Raw genomic sequence first — 21,457 nt, 5'->3', positions numbered from 1 at the left:
AAGTGTTTTTATCATGAATGAGTGTTGGGTTTTGTTAAACTTTTTCTGCATCTATTGATATGATCTTGTGATTTTTCTTTTTAAGTCTGTTGATATGATGGATTACATTAATTGTGCTCATCTTCTTTTGATTTGCTGTGAGGGCTCAGCCAAGAAGCTTAGTACACACAGAATATTAAATGGTCTAAATTAAAGGCTCAGAGGCTCTTCTTTACTTTGGCCCAAAGGGCATTAAATTTCTTCCCACTCTTAGCAGATGCTTATATTGCAAAAGGTAATAATATTAATGATCAAGGAAGTTTTATATAACAGAAGCAAAATTTTCCTGATGTTCTCAGGCTCCACCTCCATGTCTCAGTCCAAGATCATGTACAATAAACCCAACAAAATTCAAAAGTTGATGAAAATAGATGCTTTCTCAGGTATATTTCTTCCTTCCTTCCCTTCTTCCTTCCTGCCTTCTTTCCTTCCTTCCTTCCTTCTTCTTTCATTCCTGTCTCCCTTCCTGATTTAACTCAAAACTAGAGGAAACTGCTTTTTCAGCACCATATTTTAAAGTTGGAAATAAGATCTCAAGAATTCAGTTGAATTTCTTACTATGAAACTCCATACTTAAAAAAAGCGAAGGCAACTATTTGGAAGTATTAGTATTTGGAAGTTTTAGAGCTTCTTCAGTTATTATTAATTTTTTTCTGTCCCCAGCTGATCTCTGAATCACCTCTATCAAACTTCAGTTTTAAAGTTTCCTGTTACCATAACTTATCCACCCTGAGTTCATTCTAAGAACTTCAAAACCTTCATTATTTTTGCTATTTCATATATATTTGAATCAAGTAGAGAAGCCATAGGAATTGTATTCTGTGTTTACAAAACTAATTGAATTATGCACACTGTAACAGCTCCTCCAATATACATGCTCCCTGTCTACTTTAATAAAATTCTCATCTTTATCTGGACAAATTAGCATCCAGGTAAAGGATAATATTCCCAGGTGTCCTTTGTAGCTAGGTAAGGCTGTGCCACTCAATTTTGACCAATTAGAAGTAAGTAGAAGTGTTGTGTGATACTTCTGGCACTCCTTAAAAAGAGGGTCAGTTCTTCTTCTGCGTTTCTTCCTTCTGGTAGATGGAATGTGGTGGCCATCTTGGAACATGAAGTTGAAGCCACCTGCTGATAATGGTGGAGTGGTAGGGGAGGAATCTTACCATGGCACATGGAGTCACTGTGACTGCATATTCCGGAACTTCTCTTATATAAGAGACAAATATATTTGATCTTAAAAAATTATTTTGAAAAGTTTAAAATGATACGTGGCCAAATCTCATTGTAACTATTGCATCTACCTGATCCAAAAAAAATTCCCCTTTCTGTTAAAGTTAGTCTGAATGTGTTAATGTCCCTGGCAACTAAAAAAATCCTTAACAAGTTAGATATATGCTGTATAATATAGTGTATAATTATGCACACTTATCTGCATGTCCACATATAACATTATTCATACATTCAAATTGTTTAGAATTATGAGAGTATTTACACATATATGCAAATATATGTGTGTGGAGGGCATGTAAAGTTTAGTTGGTGAAGGAAGTCCATAACATTCAAAGGAATATTCTTATTTTGAGTCTTGAGAGTAGGCTATGGGCTATGATAACAAAAGTAAAAAAATATACATATGCACACACACACATCCCTTTTTGAGAATGCTGGAAAATATTTGAAAGGGTTAGAATTTACAATCATTTTGCAGTCTGGACCACATTTTAGTTTGGTTAGCCTTTGACGAAGTTAAGACAGTGGATCCACTAGTTCATTGTGATGGTGGCTGTCATTTGTTGAGACAATTTGTACCCCATGCTCTTCACATTGAATCCTTTTGTCTTTATGACAACTGTATCCGGTTGGTGCTTTCACTCTTCTCAGGAGTGGAAACTGAAGGTCAGAGAGGTTAAGGCATTTTTATAAGGTCTAACAGCTAAGAAGAGACAGACAGAAGTATAATTCTACTCCCTCCCCCAGTCATCCATTAATCAAGAAACATTTCCTGAGTACTTAGTATGTAATATGTGCACATTGCTGTGCAAACATAAATGAAAGCTGAGCACAACCTCTACCGACACAGAACCAGACGGCTTAGTGGAGATACATATTAAGGAGCAGAAAAGGTGGACACACTGTACCATGCCAGAACCAGAGAACTCAGAGCCAGCAAGGTCCAGATGAAGGTGAGGGGTGCAGGATGAATCACCAGGAGGGCTTCATGGAGGAAGCTGGGCGGCTAGACCTGGAAGTCAGGATGGGGTTGGTATAGGAGAGGATGCATATTCCGCGGGAAGCCTTATCAGTATGCAAATATGGAGGTGGGAACGAGAGCAGTATGGGTGTGGGACAGTGAAGAAGCACCCGGACAGAATCAAACAAGCAGGTCCTCCAATGCAGAGAAGTCAGGCAAGGCAGTGGGAGAGGCCAGGTTTCTAGGCCCTGAGAGTCCAGCAGAGCCACATGGGTTTGAGGCAAGGAACACGTGGTGGTCAAAGACACTTCCTTCATGTATGGTTAAGGAACCAAGGCATTTTCATTTCATGCTCTACGAAAAATGGACATTCTGTGTTGACTCAGGTCTATGATAAATAAAAAAAGAAATTGACTAGCCTAGAGGTTTTAAAACATTCCAGACTTTGTTTATACGGGGAAGGATTTTTCAAAGGTCAAACTTCCACTGCTGTAATCACCTTTATATATCTATGTTCAGTATTATTCTAGTTCTATAAACAAGTTTAAAACAGGAGTTGATAATTCCATCTGATTTTAAAAGAGGAAGAGCTTCATATTTCTGTATATTCGTGGCCAAATGCATTTTTTCAAGCAAGGTCAGTAGTTTTGAAGAAACTTTGCATTTTATGGAACGCTTTAAGCAATTCAGCAGGGATGGCTTCAACTCCTTTTTTTTTGTAGAGTCAAGAATGAAACAGAGCTATATGCATTCACATGAAAACAAGCTTATAGATATTAATGGAAAAATAGCATACCATTAAAAAAGTAAAATCCCACTTTTAGATTAAACATATATATGTGAAATATCTAGCCATGGTTTTCTCTAGGGACAGAATTGCAGATTGTTTTAATTTTCCTTTTTGTACTTATCTGTATTTAAAAATTTTCCATAAGAAATATGTATTTCTTGTGCAATTTTTCTTCGAGATAGTGTCCAGGGACATAAGCATTTGGGTACACATGAGACGTTAAAAAATGGTTATGTTTGGGACAGGATCAGAAAGGGACTTTATAATTATGGCAGAGAGATGAAAAATATAATATCAATATTTCTCACTAAGGAAGAACATTATAGTAAAATTATGACCCAACTGTTCTCATACATAAATGGCTGTGAAGACCTTGGATAAGTCACCTAAATTCTGGGCCTGATTCTCCCGTACATAAAATGAAGAGCTGGATAATCTGAAGTGTCCCTTCTAGCTTGAAAAAAAATTGCTATGACTGGCACCTTTCTCACAGTCTTTGGACTTGATGAACTAACTCCTGACACTTTTCCATCTTAATGCTAGAAGATGGTACTGATCCCCACCTACATGCCCAGAAAAAACACATTATCTAAGAGGATTGACCTTAGCAAGCAGGGGCAGCCAGTAGGATCTCTCTCATCACCTGGAAGTCCAGAGCCCCTGGGATAAACTCCATTATTGCAATTGCTGGGAAAAAGTCAAGTTCCTTACTGGATTTTCTAATTTCACACAGCATTGTACAATGCTGTGTGAATTCCCTTTCCTTTCTGTTTCAGGAAAGTTCCTCATCCTTGGATGTTTGTCCAGTGGACCGTGCTTCGTCCTTGGAGCCATAGTTTGGCAAGGTGTAGTTCACAAGTTGAGAAGATAATGGGAAACCAGTGCCCCTACCCATCGCTTTTTCATATTTTTTCCCTTGTGACTTTCCTCAATTGTTATTATATCTGCCATTCTGTCCTGATTCTTCCCACTCCTCAAGGTCTAGCATTCGTTTTCCCCGTGAAGCCTTGCTCACGTTTTTTGCCCACATAAACCGCTTCCTTGTAGGAGTTTCTGTGCACTTATTCCCAATGCCACACAATTTAACACTTATGCTCTCTTCTTGTCTACGTTATCATCCACTTCTTTACGTAAGCTTTTTACCCTAGCTGGAATATAAAGACCTCAATAATAGAGACAAAGTCCTTAACATTTCTTACTATTCTGTAAATCCTGATGTGTTGTTTCAGGTCACAGGAGGGAGTAAGAGATTCTTTTTGAGTCACGAAGAGCCACCACTTAATGATCAATTTTACTTTTGCCAAGAACTAGAATCTAATATAGCACCTGGAGCAGGGATAGAAAAAGACCAACACGGAACTCGAGGTTCAACCTCATGATTTTTGTGATTCGGGGAAGGGGGCCTCTGTCTCCACCGTCACAAACACTACCTAACCTCTCTCCTGATAGCGCTGTGGAGGCTGGACTAACTCAGGCTTCTTGTTAAAACCTAACAGAAAGCAAGAAAGCAAACTGGTAAAGAAGGAGCATGAAGGTAAGATACCTGAATGCCTTGAAAACTCAGAAGAGAGAAAAGTTTGTGGATTTTGGACCAAGATAGAATCAGAAATCCGGAAGCTACCTTAGATATAATCTATGAAACCATTATTTTACAGAAGACGAAGTAAAACTCAGAGAGTGACTTGCCTAAGGTAGATAAGTGGCAGAGTCATTACTGGAACCCAAGTCTCTGGCCGCTTAAGTCCAGGATTTTTCCTACTCTGATCATGATTTATTTTTCCTACAATGTTCTGATGAAACAGGATGCGCTCAATAATTGTACCCATTTTATACCAGGAGACAGCGTATCCTAGAAGGAGGGCTATGCAGTGGAATGTTCCTAATTCTCTTCTTCCCATGATACACTGCTCCTCTTTCTTCATGCCAGTAGTATGATTCCACTGTTCTATTCCACAGCTCTGAAATGTTAAAACTAAACAATCAAACCAGAAGGGCATACCACTAGTTCAACTTTGGATTAATATTTGGAATGACTCATGAAGCAATTCTTGAGGGTTGAAAACATAGTGTGATAGGGCAGTGCTCTGTCCAGCTGGGCTTAAAATCCTTCGTGGACATTCTCTAAAGCCTAAAAGTATGTTTTGTTCAACAATCTTGTAAAATGATGTTCTTAACTTAACCCGTTATTATCAAAGTTAAATTGTTGTTGCGTTTCATTGTGTGTGGTCCACTGGAAATATTGCAATCATCTAAGACCTAGGCAGGCTGACTCTTCCCCATGACGCTGTGGTGGGAACAACAGTTGGAGACAGTCGATAGTTACTACTATACAGCTGACCTGACAAATTCTTTCACTACTTGTTGAGATTTTCTACAACTTTAGAACATTTTAGGGAGCTGAGGAGAGACTCTTTCGCTAACTGAGGACTCCTGTTAGCTTGCTTTGGGTGAAATAGTAAAGTATTTAGATAAGTCCTGGCTGAGGATGTTGTATATCATACATGGTACTTGCTGAAGAGCTCATTTCACACCTATAAAATGGGACACTAATTTCACTTCTTCACTAATTGATTCAATAAATCAGCTCTCTGTGAGTCATCGCTGTGGGAACAAATAGCAAACGTTCTGTTTTTCCCATTGAATCTCCAGTGGGGGGATTAAAATGACTTTTAGAGGGAGAATATATGATCCCGAAGCAAGCATTTCAGAAAGAGGCAAGAATGATGCTCTCCTCCAGGCCCTTTGCATCAGCTTGATTCCTCCTCCAAAAAGCAGGATGTGGAGATTCAGGTGAGAAAAGGAAAGCTTTAAGTAAATGTAAGCAATTTGCCTAAAATCACCTCTAGTAAGTGATGAAGTGATAGAATTAAGTGTGGTGTGCACAGGTAAGAGTTCATGAAGTTTCTGCCGTAGTCTACTGCTTGCCTTATACCAAACCGAAGCAAAGGCAGATCTGCTTGAATGTTGTTAACTCTCATGAAGTAAAAATAGAAGGAACCCAAATCTTTCCCACTCTCATATCAGAACAACTAAAAAAACCTCCGGCAGCCAAAAAACTAAATATGAGCAACTCTCTTATCAGTTCAATGGCTTTATTCAAAGTGAGCAATGTATGTAAACATGATATCTAGAGTTTCTTTTAAGTTTCTGATAAGTCTGTGCAAATATCTTGTTTTAGAATTGCAAGGCTTATGGACAAAGGATTATCTTCCTCCTTTTCCCTTTGTGCCAAAACTTCATCTTCAACACTATAACAGTATTTCCAAACTGTATTTTGTTGTTAGTAAGTGTACAAAGGAAAAAAATAAATTTAGAACAAAATTTAAAAAATAAGTTTAGAAAACAAGAGGATGCACACAATAAATACATATTCCTCTGCTTTTGGACTTCTCTGAGACTTCCATATACCAATGTTCCTGGACTGGTTCACAAGCGTATTGGACCACAGGACCTTTTTTTTGGAGGACTGCATCTGTGACCCTCTTATGTCTCCTGGGACATGCGTTAGAAAACATTGCTCAATACAACAACTTCGAAGTCAGGTCCCTGGAGATCCTAAAGCACTAGGATTTCCAAGTTTTGCAAGATCTAGGAAGAGAGCTGCATCTATGACTGTAAACCTTGTGACTAATAAGTGAAGAAAATGCTTCCAAAATGAACGAAATAGAGCTCTATTAATATAAGTCAAGTAAATGTGATACAGTGCTTATTGGAGAAAACATCAACAACAAATCTAGATCGTCCCATGACTGGGTCTTTCTTATCACTCAGGACTTCTCTGACCATCCAATCTAAAGCTCTTTTTGCCCCCTTCAAGTTTCTTGAGTTAATTTCTATCAAATCATCCTGCTTAACTTTGCTCATAGCACTTAATCATGATCGGAAATTGCCTTGTTGGTTTGTCCATACTTAGAATCTGAGATTTGTGAAAGTTTGATCTTATTCACATTTCCAGTAGCTACTACAGTGCCAAGTACATATAGAATAAGTGGAAGCTGTTTCATGGATTCATCTATTTATTCATTCAACAAATATTTACTGAACATTTACCATATGCTCCAAACCATTCTGGTTCTGGATGAAACAGTAAGTAAAACAGACATTATTTCACTCCCTGAGTTGTTTGTACCTTGGAGTTTTTTGGAAATTGAATATGACTTTGCATTTCTTTTGGGGACTGGATATTTTTAAACTCTTGCAATTATTATTTAAAAATTCAAATTATCAATAACTAATTTACCTGATTCCATAAACATGAATTTCCACATGACTTGTTTTTGTACAGTTCGTTGGTATTTGTTTAGAGTAGAAAGGCCAAAACATTAATGTTCATTATCTCATTTAATCCTGACAACCAGCCTGTGGAGTAGAGACCATTATCTCTATTTAACACGCGAGCAAATTGAGGCTATGGAAACAGCTTACCCAAGACACTCAATTAGTAGCTAGATAGTTTCTGAATGTAAGCCCAAAAGATCTGAAATCAAAGCTCACATCCTGTTCTACCACACCCACTGCCTTCTTATGATATTAGTATAACTGAACAGATACTAATAGAAGAAAAAGCCAAAAGCACCAAAAAATGACCAAGTCAATGGGACCCTGTGTCCCATTTTGTAACCACATGAACTCTCTGTAACCGAGTCTTTGCACTTATGCTCCCTTTCTGAGCCCTGGGCGGTGCATCTCCTTACTTCCCAAATATCCCGTCAGGGCCATAAGTAGATGCCTCACCATCTCAGAGATAGCGACTTCTGTGTTTCTGACACCTTCTGTCTTCCTCATGAAAAGGACCAAGCAGTGCATTTCATTACATGGATGCTGCAAAGGGAAGATAAAACCAAGAGCAGAAAGAAATCGGAAAAAAGAAGATAAGGAGATAAAAAGCAAGTTCAAAATGAGCTAAATTTAGAAATCATTTGGAGTTCTGTTGTTCAAGTTACAAAATGCGTCTTGTTTTCCAGCTGTCCAAGTTCTGCCAGTAGTTTGATGTGTGACCTTATCTCTCCCTCCTTCTACGTGTCAGGTTGATGACACCTGGACGGCTGACCTTGGATGTCCTTAATGCGAGATCATGAGCCCTTGTATGTTTACATCACATTGTTCTGGAATTTTCCATTCCATGCAGGCAAATATAATCCTAACAGAGACAATTGGTGTATACTTTTAGTGTCGAAATAGTGTATTTTGAAAGAACCCCTTGGCACTTAATGAAACACTGAAAGAACTGGAAAAGGGTGATGTAAACAGTGATGAGGAAAAGAAAAAGAAGAGAGGAGGAGGAAGAAGAAGAAAGAGGAGGAGGGGGAAGAGGAAGAGGAAAGACAACAACAACAGAAACCACAGCAGCAGCAACAACAAAAACAACAAACAACAAAACAAGAAGTTTCCTTTCAAATATAGACTGAAACTCTTCAATTGACACTCAAATAATATTTGCCAAACTCTGGGTAACTTTGGACGTCCCCTTACTCATCAAACACAATTTTTCCCAAAGACTTTATTATTATATTTCACTGTCATTCCCACCAAAACCCAATCAAACCAAGGTTCAAAGTTCCTATTGCATGTAATGAACCAGTAACATTTTTATCTTTTAAGTTAAGATGATCAAACATGCAGCTCACTCATTAACTAAATTTTATCAATTACTGCTTACTAATCTTTGCATTCTGCCGAGGTTTATACTGTCTTTACTGAGGCCAAAATCTTCCTGGGGTTTCTGTACTTCTTTCAAGCTTCATTTCAAAATCCCTTCCCTCTGCCTCTTTGATGCTCCACTCTGGAGTAAGTTGGTCCTCTCACTAGTCTACAGGTCCAATTCTGTCCACAGCAGACTCATCGGAAGGAGCTTGGGGCAGCATAATGGCTGTTCCCTAAAAGCGGACTACAAAGCTTACCATACTGATATTCGGCTAGGGTATATGATTTGCTTTGGATAATGAAATGGGAGAAAAATAAAACTTGGGAAATAGAAAGGCTTCTGTTCGTCCCAATCGCCAGATTAGAAAATGATCCTCTGGCAAAAGGACAGAAAAGGTGAAGAGGAAATAACCAAAAGAGGTCACAGGGGAGAGAGGAGAGAGGTGGTGCCATCATCCAAAGGGAACTGGCAGGTGAGCAGGGTCAGTGTATGAAGATGGCCCAGCCCATTAACACTTGGATTAACCACAGCTGGGGACCAAGTGGAACCAACTGAGCGTCCCAGGCCCCACCCTTGTGAGCCCTGTACATCTCTTGTAGTCAAGGGCCACACTAATTTTTCTTCCTGCAGGCGTAGGATGGAGATTTTCCTAAGCAGCAATCAGCATGATGTCTATTTATCAATTAGGAGGTGTGATACTCCTTTGAGCCCTGTGTCTTTGCATCAGCCAAGTGTGACTCACCTTGTGTGAATAATCTCCTACCCTGTTCTCCACCACCAGCATGTCTACCACTCACAATACTCGTAATACCCATGGGCCCATCCAGCTTGAAGAGTGGAGCTAAATGGTAAGGGAAAGGCTTCAGGCTTGGGACTTGGGGGAGCTAAACACCTTCTGCCTGAGATTCTTCCTAAACTGGTACCGTGGTCACACATGTCTTTGTAAAACTTGAACTTACTTCTCCATTGCTCCATCTTTTGGTTTGGCAGCTGTCTTCGGGCTCATATGCCTCCATGCGTCTCTCCTGCAATAACGGATCCTTGGCTTCATTTACAGGTTTCAGTGCCTGGAATGACTACACAGATTCATTTCTTTTCCTGTCATACCTGCAGTCAACAAAATCATGGGTCTGCCGTTTTTGTCTGCTGGCATTTTCCTTCTGCAGATGAGATTTTTCTTATAGCATAAGAGTTAGAGAGGAGTTAATCAACGTCTGAGCTCTTAACAGTCACAACTTTGCACTTATACTCTCTTCTTTACTGGAGCAGAAGCTTCTAGTAAAGAAGAAAATAAAAGAAAAAAAAAGTGTGGTGGAGTTTCACATGTGAAACCTCCTTGTTTTTCCAACTCAGAAAGAAGTACTTCCATTGCCCCTGCGTCCCCAACACCACCCTGTTTTTGGCTTGTGAAGCTAGTGCTTGTGTTATTATTAATTTGCACCAAATGGATGCTTAGCGACAATCAAACATGCTGTATTAAATATAAAACCACTTTCTGAAAGAGTTCAGAATCACAAAAACAAGCTCATTTGGGCAGAGCTCTTGAGGACCCATATAAATAGAACATAAAAATTTGAAGGCTATATAAAGATATTTCACCACATTCCACTTATTGATGGATGGACAACAGTAAATCAAATCAGATAAAATTTTAATCTGGTTTAAATTAATTTTGTTTCATTTCATTTTATGGTACTTGCTCTCCAAAGGAAGAAAACTCAGTTTAGTTTTTTTCATGGCATGGTAACAGAAATAATTTTCAAGTGATGTTGAAGCTTATTTAAATCTCCTCCAAAGGACAGCACAGCATTTAAATTATGTTACATGGCTCTTATATAAACATATAGGGTAGATTGTCTGCTGGTATTTAACAATCTCCAAATTTTAGTGGCTTAACACTATAAAAGTTTAGTATTTATTGCCTTTACATTTCACTGTGGGTTGGACTGGGAGGAGGTGACCCTCCTCCACACAGTCGTTCAGAGATTCAGACTTCTTCCATCTGTGAATTCACAATCCCCTAGCGCCTCAGAGCCATTTACTGACACGCTGATAGAGGAAGAGGACAGAGCGGTGCATGGACGGTGTTATGGGCCAGGCCTAGAAGTGGGGTAGAGGGCTTTTGTCCACATTCCATTGGTCAGAACTCAGTCACACGGCCACACCTAACAGCAAGGAAGGCTGGGAAATGTAACGCTGCTGTATTCCCAAGAGGAAAGGCAGATCCGTTTGGTGAAAAAGTTTCTGGAGATCTCAGTGGAGATTGGAAAATGCTCCTCACTCAGCAAAAGAAAACCAGAGATAGAAGAAAGTGGCACTGTCGGAAAGGAGAAAGACACAAAGCAAGGAGTCTGCTCTTTCTACTTCTGTCTTTCCAGCATGAACGAAGATGTGGCTCAAAACATTAAAAAGGGCTAAGGGCTTGCCTCAGATGATGGGACCTCCTCTGGGTTCTGGAAGGTGTGGCTATGATGCCCACCACTGAGGGATGACACAATCCTTCAGTCACTCTTGGGTTTTGACAGCAGCATTTATTTTAGCATCCATTGTGTTTAACTACGCTCCATTATTTTCTATCTTTTTCTGTATTTAAATTTATTCGTATAATCTTATGCTAAGGATGCGTGCCCCATGTTTCAGAAAGTCCCAGGAACACGTGGTATATCTAAGCGTGTGTGTGTGAGCATTGGTGGGAGTAACGGACGACTGTTGAAAAGAGAAGCAGATAGTGGGCTGAAATACACTAACGAGAGCAATAGTTCATAGAAATGAACTGCCTACGAGGATTTGTGGAAGGTTGAATGGACATTTTTCCCCCCAATTACACTACCAAGTGTTATAAATGCGAGTTATTGCCTACTGGTGGCTGTTTTGTCGGAAACGTATCCAAACTCTGTACCATCTACTGCCACTTGTTATGTACCACATACCGATTCTAGAGACTGGTCCTGTGGGTTAATGGAAGGTTGATGGAATTCAGTAGATATTTTCAGAGTGAAATCACTGAAACATCTTGATGACATGGCTAACAAGCTAGACAAAGTGAATGCTGTTTATTACTGTTTAAGTCTCCTTTCTCCGATTATATGCTATTCCTCCCAATGACGGCAGTGATAGGCAGTATGAAAACATTTAGAGAAAACAGATTTTTAAAGTAAGAACTGAAAATACACTACATCCTCCTCCTGGTGGACATCACTGCTCCATGATACTTAAAAAGTCTCAGATATGTTTGGGCTCATAAATTATGGGAAGAGATGATCGCCTATTTAGTGTTGAGAGATGTGGGGATTTGAAAGGCTTCAATGTAGTATTGAAATACGTGTATGACTCACTCCTTTGGGGTAAATTGCTGACAGTGACTCTAGAAGAAGCAAAGACAAAGTTAACAGCACAGATCCTGGAGCCAAAATGCCCGGATTGCACCCTGGCTCACCACCTCCTACCTGCGTGCCCTTTGAAAAGTTACTCAATCCCCTCGTGCCTCAATTTCCTCTTTTAAAGAATGAGATAATGTTAATACCTACATCATAGGGCTGCAATAGGTACATGATGTTAGAAGGGCTCTTGGGAGGGAAATAGTCTAATTCCTCCGCTAATAGAACATCCTTGAGGGTTCGCTTCTCTCCTCTCTCAATTTTTTGCCCAGTGCTTGGCACTCTCTTGATTCATTTTAGGTGATGAATGAATGAATGAATATCTTCAGATAGCTTCTGGCTTTCCATGAAGCCACTTTGAATGACATATTATCATATAGAAAAAGCTCAGTAGAATCGCAATGTGTAGAGTCTTACACAATAGATCTTGGTTTGGGAACTCATCTAGAAACATTTTTATGAAGTTTAGTCCATTTATGTTTCAGCCCCTGACCTATGGGGGATGGTGGCTTATTTTTATTTTATTTTGTACTTGTTTCTCCTTTTGGCCAGATGACAAATTAACACAGCATGGGAGAAGAATGCTGGCAATGCAACTTGAGAGCTAAACAACCTTTTTGGTCTTTTATGTTTGATTTTGGTCTTTATCTCCCCTGAAAGAGTATTTTCATGAAAAGGCAGTTTTAGGATTCATTGTGGCTTCTTTCACAAGCAAAAGCAGAGGGGAATAGAGACCTCTAAAAACTAAGTTAGAAAAGAACGGAAGTTGTTCACAGCAAGCTGATGGAGGAGGGTGTGAAGTATGTGGGTCTCGGATAAGAGGCTGGGTTGTCTAAAACTTCAAGTAAGAGTCAGGACATCTGTGACAGGCAAAGCAGAGTGGCAGTGCTCACAGCTACCAGAGAAAAACACAATTGGGTTTGCGAAAAGATGACAGCTAGAAATTTCCTGGGTCTAACAGGGCTGAGAGCTGCAGTAAACATTGACTTCAATTTGCAGGAAAAAGTGCGGGGCCAGGAAGTTGATGCAGACATGATTTTAATCATTATTGTGTCTTATAACTGTATGACACTTGACAGATAACAGAGTTGATAAAGTGATTTAGTCTAAACATGAGGGTAGGGTAGCTCTTATAATGATCCCTGTTTTACAGACTCGGAAACTGCGGCTGAGAGAGGTCAAGTAGTAACAGAGCTAGTAAATGCATGAGCCAGAATTAGGATGTAGGAGTTTGGGCCTAAATTCAGTGTTCTTTCAACTGCTCCAAGCTGCCTTGCCCTTCATCCCCTTCATGACAAAAAATGCAGAAAGGCCTAGAGCTGTGACTTATCTACCCCCCAAATTCTACCTTTAATGGGCCCTACGAAGGCAATACCGATTGCACAATCACATGTATGTAGCTTCAGAGGACATGAGGCTTGCAGAGGGTCTTATACGTCCTCTGGTCTAGGCCAGGCTTCTCGTGTTACAGAGGAGAAAGCGAGACGCATAAGGTATGACTCAGCTGTGCAACTGGACTCAGTTGAGAGCTTTCTCCTCTAAGCCCCACCACTCAGTCCAGGAACGAGGCCTCTCTTCTTTATCCTGGACTCTCTCAACAGGAGAGTGCATGCTCTCCGCTGAGTGTTGCAAAGAAACACACTGCCTTGGAGCTCTTTTTCTTGAGTGAAAACCCCGCTTCCATTTCTTCTGATGTGGAAATGAATTGAAAAATAAAACACGATTGCCTGTTTCCACCAGTGTAGACAACTATAAAGCAAGAATCCCTGGTTTCTCACCTAATGTCTCTCAATAAAGTATTATAAACAATTTCGGGATGATTATTTTATGACTCAGTTTGTCACATTTCTTGGAACTGAGGACCAAAATCAGTATTTCCTGATTGAGCGTGGTTCTTATTTGTTCCTCTTGAAAGGAAGGTAAAGCATGAGAAGTGCTTACACGACGCCAAACACAAAGAATCAATCAATGTCGGTTATTATTATTAGCATTAACTTATTATTATCTTTAACTCATGGCATCACTATACCAAGATGTACAAACCTTCGGAATGCTCTAATATAGCAATTTAACTGTTCTATTTATTCTTTCTTTTGCCGTACCAGAAGAATGGAATGTAACTATTTCTCACTTCCTGGAAAATTTTAAGTTTAAGCTATTTGGGTGCTTAAAATTTAGCTAGGTTGTGGGTTTTATAAGCCATCAAGGCCAACTCTTAACAAACAAGGAGAATTGAGTTTCAGGGACATGACCATGAAGCTCAGAGAAGAAGGGGACAAAGAGAGGTTCTTCCTAACTAGAAAGAGTTCCACTAGGCTGGCAGGGGGTGAGATGGCTGAGCCCTGGAGACCTGAGTCTGATGCAGATCTGAGACCGAAGGTGTCTAGGCAGAAGGGAACACAGGCTCCAGTGTTCCAAGCCACACAGAGCGAGGCACAGAAGCCACAGGAGGTCATGGGACTTCAATGGACAGCAATGATGCCAGAGGCAGAATTGAGACACTGGTGACGAGGGGCCCTTCTCCCTTTTTCCCGGTACCAGATGACATCCCTAATTCCACTGTGAAGCTGGGAGGGATAGAGGGCACTCAGAATTAATTATTCCTATAGAATTTGCAGCTGGCCCAAAAGAACAGGACCTCAGAATCAGGAATTTGGATATTTTATGGAGTATTTAAAAAGCTGTATTTCTTTACACACCTGCCTTGTGTTCTAAGAGTCATACTACCACCTTGGTTATTCTTCACAATAGCCTTTTTTAAACAGCTTTCATTGAGATATAATTCACGTACCATACAATTCACCAATTTCATAGAATACAATTTAAAGTGTAAGATTCAAAGGCTTTTATTATATTCAAAGTGTTGTGCAACCATCACCACAATCTATTTAAAATATTTTCATTGCCTCCAAAAGAAGCCCTAAGCCCCTCAGCCATTGCTTGCTCAGTCGTCCCATTCCCCAGGCAGTCACTAATCTGCTTTCTCTCTGCGGATTTGCTTTTTTGGATATTTCATATGAATGCAGTCATACAATATGTAGTCTGTGTTTCTGGGATCTTTCACTTAGCATAAGGTTTTCAAGGTTCATCCATGTTGTAGCATTATCAGTATTCTACTTCTTTTTATTGCCAAATAATATTCCATTGTTTGGATATATCACATTTTATCTATCCACTCGCTGATGATAGACACCTGTTGTTTCCACTTTTTGGCCATTACGAAGAATGCTACTATAAACATTTGCATATAAGTTCTTACTGGAAGACCTATTTTCAATTCTCTTGGGTGTATACCTAGGAGTGGACTTTCTGGATTACGTGGTAACTCTATGCTTAACCATTTGAGGAACTGCCTGACTATTTTCCAAAGCAACTGTGCCATTTACACTCCTGTCAGTAGTGTATGAGGATTCCAGCTTCTCCATATCCTCACTAACACTTGTTACTATCTGTCAGTTTGATGAAAGCCATCCAAGCGGGTGTGAAGTATCTCATTTTAATTTTGATTTACATTTCCCTGATGGCTAATTACACTGAATATCTTTTCTTGTGCTTATTGGATATTTGTATATCTTCTTTGGAAAACTGTCTATTCAGATCCTTTGCTCTTTTTAAAATTGGGTTATTTGTCCTTTTATTAATGAGTTGAATTAGTTCTTTATATATGCTGGGTACAAGTCCCTATTCAGATATATGACTTGCAAAACTTTTCTCCCATCCTATATTAGCCCATTCAGGCTGCTATAACAAAATACTATAAACCGAGTGGCTTTTAAACAACAGAAATTTATTTGTGACAGTTCTGGAGAGTGGAAGTCCAAGATCAGAGGGCCAGCATGGTTGAGTTCCAGTGAAGGGCCAGGCTGCAGACTGCTGACTCTGGCTGTGCCCTCACATGGAGCAAGGTGGCAAGGTAGCTCTCTGGAACCTCTCTTATCAGGCCACTAATCTCATTCAGGAGGGCTCTGCCCTCATGAACCTAATCACCTCCCAAAGGCCCCACCTCCTGATACTGTCACCTTGGGCATTAGGTTTTCAACATATGAATTTGGGGGGACACAAACATTCACACCATGGTACACCCTGTGGCTTGTCTTTACACTTTCTTGATGGTGCCTTTTGAAGCACAGAAGTTTTTAATCTTGAAGATGTCCTGTTTATCTATTTTGTTGTATATGGTTCCAGTGTTGCATCTAAGAAACCACAGCCTGATCCAAGGTAATGAAGATTTATACCTGTTTTCTAAGAATTTTATAGTTTTAGGTCTTTTCTTTTTTCTTTGCTGAGGAAGATTCACCTGAGCTAACATCCATTGCCAATCTTCCTCATTTTTGCTTGAGGAAGATTTGCCCTGAGTTAACATCTGTGCCAATCTTTCTCTATTTTGTATGTGGGTCACTGTCACAGCATGGGTGCTGATGAGTGGTGTATGTCCATGCCCAGGAGCTGAACCTGGGCTGCCAAAGCAGAGCACGTCAAACTTAACCAATAGGCCACAGGGCCAGGCCCAGTTTTAGATCTTTGATCCACTTTGAGTTTATTTTTGTTTATGATATGAGGTAGGGGTGCAATTTCACTCTTTCACATGTGAATATCCAGTTGTCCCACAAATAGTCTTTTAAATTAAGATTATATTTTGCCTATTTAACACGTGAAGAAACTGAGGCTCAAAGAACTGAGCTGATTTGCTCACTATCATATAAGGCTGAAGGGCCAAGCTAGTGCTTGAACTTGTGTCTTCCCAGGATACAATCATTATTCTTCTGTTATACAACAATTGCCTTCCTATCTCCTATCTGCAACCACAGAGAACTTTGGACATCAACTGGATTTTTTTCACTATTTTGAGTTATTTTCTTTACTTCTAGAAAGTGACGAAAATAATCTCTGTTTAACTAGTTCTGCCATGGTTAGTCTCAAATGTTAATGAACAGAAAAGAAATATTGCATTAGATATGATGGAAAATATTTTGTGCAATCTATGAATCAAATTAATAAAATACACAGCGTCCCATTAACAGATTGCGAGGTGAAGATTAATCACTTTGGTTGCTTTTGGACGAAGTTATTTTATATTGAGGTGATTAAATGAAGAAAGAGAGGGCTCTAAAATAATATTCCTGGGGCTGGCCCTCTGGCGTAGTGGCTAAGTTCTTGCACTCCACTTTGGCAGCCAGGAGTTTGCAGGTTCAAGTCCTAGGCACAGACCTACACACTGCTCATCCAGCCATGCTGTTGTGGAATCCCACATACAAAACAGAGGAAGATTGGCTAGATGTTAGCTCAGGGCTAGTTTTCCTCACCAAAAGAAAAAAGCAAAAAAAGGAAAAAAACAGTTCCTGATTGTCCTTCAAGAAAAGATCTTCGATCATGAAACATGTTCTAATAAAGCTAAATAGTCTTCATGTTTTTATACTTTTGCATAAGAAATTGATTAGTGACCTAATACTAACAAGGCATTTTTTGATAAAACAGAAAGAAAATTTCAATCTTGATGATAGAGTTGGTTAAAGTAACCCAATCAAAAATATTATCTGACATTTGTTTTGCGCTTACTGTGGCTAGGCTTTGTGTGGGAGTATTAATTCAAGCCATAGCAACCCTGAAGAGTGTGCATTATTAGTCACATGATAGTCCCCATGCCTAGGGAGAGGAGTAACTTGCAAATCAAAAAGTGGCAGAGTTGGATTTTGGACGCAAGTTATTGGATATCAGACTTCCTATCCTGAACCTCTAGGCTCTAGGCTCTATGCTCTACTCCCTGTAATTACAAGCACAGTGCCTAGTACACAGGAGACACTCAATAGATATTGTTTGTTGTTGTTTAATGTCTCTTATATGAGTTATTATAAGAGCCTCACTGCGTGACTCTCTCAGAAATTATTTTGTGTGGGAACCCTTTTCTATTTAATAAGCCAACTGACTGCTCAGAAAATGGGGCACAACAGCTAAAACATAATTTTGACAGCAATGTTAGGACTTTAAAAAACGTTCTTGCGTATCGTATCCACAAAGTCATTTTAGTGTAATCCATTAACACTCTTGAGCTGGTATGCAGCATGCTGGAACTGTGTTTGCCTCTAAAAGAAAGCAGATTAGAGAAAAGAGGACTAAAGACATTAAAAAAAGCCCAGGAACCAGAGAATTTCATTTCTGAGATTGTTCGGGTAGGCTGGTTTGTGCTGTGGTAGCGAACATCAGTGTCTCTTGCTCACACTGGCTGTCCAGTGCAGATTTTGGCAAACGACTCCCTCCTCACTGACACTCAGGGACCCAGGCTGATGGAGGCTCTGGCTTCTTGTTGCTGCATAGCTCCCCCATCATGACATCAGGGAAGAGGGACACAAAGACAATTCATATCCGTGTCCGCGTTTCAGCTTGGAATTGACACTCATCATTTCTCCTTATAGCTCATTGGCCCAAACTGCTCACAGGACGCTGTGTAGCTGTCAAGACCCTGGGAAATATGGGGAGGTGCCCGACATTCAGAGGGCAAGCGAATGTTTCTGCCACACAGAGCTAATCTAGTCCAGTATTTTTCAAAATGTACTTCTTTAACCCCTAGAGCTCTGCAGAGGTGTGTGCATGATGGGTTCTGCAAACAATAAAGTACAGTCATCTAAATGCTAAGTTGGATTTATCAACTTTTATCTGCTTTTTTATTGGAAGATCTAGAAATTAATGTGTTACAGAAAGAAAAGTTTTGCTGCCAAAAGAAGTCGGAAATTTATTCAATGTTCCATTTTTCTGTCTTCTAAGCATCATTCACTTAAACCATCTCAACCAGAGGGCTTTCTTGAGTCATCACTGGACATCCTACAAGGGCGCATAACATGACATTTTCCTGGATCTCAGCTTCTTAGGCAGTAAAGCTGGGATGGTAGCCTGATCCCTCTACTTATGTATTATGATTCTGCACATGCTCACCTTCAGCAACAACCACCGCCATGAAAATCAAAGGAGAGTTTGCACGCATTGTGAAGCAAGCACCGCACCCCTCCTTCGGGTCCCTTTTGATAATGCTTCCCCAAATTCCAAGTCACCTGAAGACAAAGCTTAAGTGAAGGCCATTCAATGTTTAGCTAGTTCCTGTCTCCGCCAGCAGAGAAAAGCCATATATCTTCCTAACCCTATGGCCTATTGGGTTTCTAACAACCAGGGCTATTTTTGTGAAGGAATGAGGTAGAACACGGCTCCAAAAGAAGCCAGCTGCTGTTAATAGACAGTGCATGCTATAATATATCATTAGGATTTATAACATTCGTTCAACACCTACAGTTATATGCCCTTATGAAAAAGATGCATTTTTATCAGATATTTTTCTTAAAACAGTGGCTGGCCCGCTCCAACCTCTGCTAGGTCTCATTCTAGGCCAGTCTATGGCACAGTTCTCACAAGGTGGGGTGGTGGTGGGGTCTTCTGGAGAAGGAAGCGGAAGAGGAAGAAATCTGTGGCCCACAACAGGAGTCCTTTTCTTCTTCCATTTGTAATGTAGTCTGCACAATAAATTGGCTACTTTTTTCCTATGAGTTAAGAGAGAACCAAGAGTAAGGATTATGATGTCAACAAGGTCAAAGGAGCTGTCTCTGGTGGGTAACATTTTCTTTTTAGGGAGACTGCAGTGTTGTCTAGTGTTATGAAGACGTGTTCGGGAACCAGATTCCTTGGGTTCAAATCCTGCCTCTCCCACTTACCAGCTGTGTGACCTCAAGGAAGTCACAGTCTCTCCAAGCCCCACTTTTCTTAACTGTAAAATAGAGGTCATCATAGAAATCATCTAACACTTTGGATTATTGTGAGAATAAAATAAGTGGATGGATGAACGGGCTTAGCAAAGTGCCTGGCACATAGTAACTGCTCAGGTGATAAAGGTCATATTGTTGGTTTCTAGAAAGCAATAGGCATTTTGTCAAGAAAACAGTTTATACAAGTTGTATCTTTCTCAGTAGCAACCTAGAGCCATTTATTAAAACATCAAAAAATAAGATTTTAGGGGTCAGCCCGGTGGCACAGCGGTTAAGTTCGCACGTTCCGCTTCTTAGCGGCCCGGGATTTGCTGGTTCAGATCCCGAGTGCGAACATGGCACTGCTTGGCACACCATGCTGTGGTAGGCGTAAAAAAAAAAAAAAAAAAAAATTTTAAAACTAATAACAAAACTTGTATAAGTTCATTTTCATTACCCAAATCCAATATTAATGCAGAAAGATGGAGACATTTATTCTGAAAACATTTTTTTTTTTTTTTGAGGAAGATTAGCCCTGAGCTAACATCTGTCTCCAGTCCTCCTCCTTTTGCTGAGGAAGACTGGCCCTGAGCTAACATCCGTGCCCATCTTCCTCCACTTTATATGTGGGACGCCTACCACAGCATGGCTTGCCAAGTGGTGCCATGTCTGTACCCGGATCTGAACTGGCAAACCCTGGGTCCCCAAAGTGGAACGTGCACACATAACCACTGTGCCGGCCCCCTGAAAACATTTTTTTTAAAGATTTTTATTTTTTCCTTTTTCTCCCCAAAGCACCCCAGTACATAGTTGCATATTCTTCGTTGTGGGTCCTTCTAGTTGTGGCATGTCAGCGTGGTTTGATGAGCAGTGCCATGTCCGCGCCCAGGATTCAAACCAAAGAAACACTGGGCTGCCTGCAGCGGAGTGTGTGAACTTAACCACTCGGCCATGGGGCCAGCCCCCCCGAAAACATTTTTAAAACCAAAAGATACCATGCTGATGAAAGCCAGCTCCACTCCCATATGCATCCTCCTAGGCTGCTTCACCAAGAGGCGTGGGGCCTCTGAGCAGAGGGCTCACATGCACCTCACTTGAGCATGCTCTTTAGGGTCCTCCATCAGAGCAAAATATATAGCCAGAGCTTCACTTAGAAAGTTAAACTGTGGAGGATTACTTCCTGCTATTGTCTGAATGGTTATGTCCTCCCAAAATTCATTGTTAAAATTCTAACCCTCAAAGTTGACTGTATTAGGAGGTGGGTCCTTTGGAAGGTGATTACGTCATGAGGGCGGAGCCCTCACGAGTCAGATTACCATTCTTATAGAAGAGAATGCACAGAGATCCCTAGCCCCTTCCACCAGGGGAGGGCACAGCAAGAAGGCACCAACGACAAACCGGGATGAGAGCCCTCGCCAGAACGTGACCATGTTGGCACCTTGATCTTGGACTTCCCAGCCTCCAGAACTGTGAGAAACAAATTTCCATGGTTTACAAGCCATCCAGTCTATGATATGTTGTTACAGCAGCCTGATCTAAGAAACTTCCTTTTTTTCATATGAAAATGTTAAAATGACTTGCCCCTAAATGAGTGTAAGCTCTGTTTATACTTTAGTTTCAGCACGTGACTTCCTAATTTAAAGTTTTAATGGCCCCTCCTCCCCCATTTCCTGAGTTAATTACAAGTTT

At 40.3% G+C, this 21,457-nt stretch overlaps 1 long non-coding RNA gene across 3 annotated transcripts in view; it reads right to left on the bottom strand.

Moving 5' to 3' along the window:
* LOC124226387 (uncharacterized) overlaps positions 1-21,457 on the bottom strand; it is a 51,611-nt gene that overhangs the window by 24,181 nt on the left and 5,973 nt on the right. For 2 of the 3 annotated variants that reach the window (XR_006885287.1, XR_006885288.1), the window contains exons 1-3: positions 9,627-9,764; positions 7,758-7,844; positions 7,264-7,382 (exon numbers count right to left, since the gene is read on the bottom strand). The exons of the other annotated variant lie outside the window; for it this stretch is intronic. This is a non-coding gene — a long non-coding RNA (uncharacterized LOC124226387). Of the gene's footprint in view, positions 1-7,263; positions 7,383-7,757; positions 7,845-9,626; positions 9,765-21,457 lie in introns of those variants that run through there. 3 annotated transcript variants of the gene reach the window in all.

This window comes from Equus quagga, chromosome 15 (assembly GCF_021613505.1).
Source record: "Equus quagga isolate Etosha38 chromosome 15, UCLA_HA_Equagga_1.0, whole genome shotgun sequence".
NCBI lineage: Eukaryota > Metazoa > Chordata > Mammalia > Perissodactyla > Equidae > Equus > Equus quagga.
The sequence above is the reverse complement of the archived record's forward strand: the minus strand, read 5'-3'. Positions and strand labels throughout refer to the sequence as shown.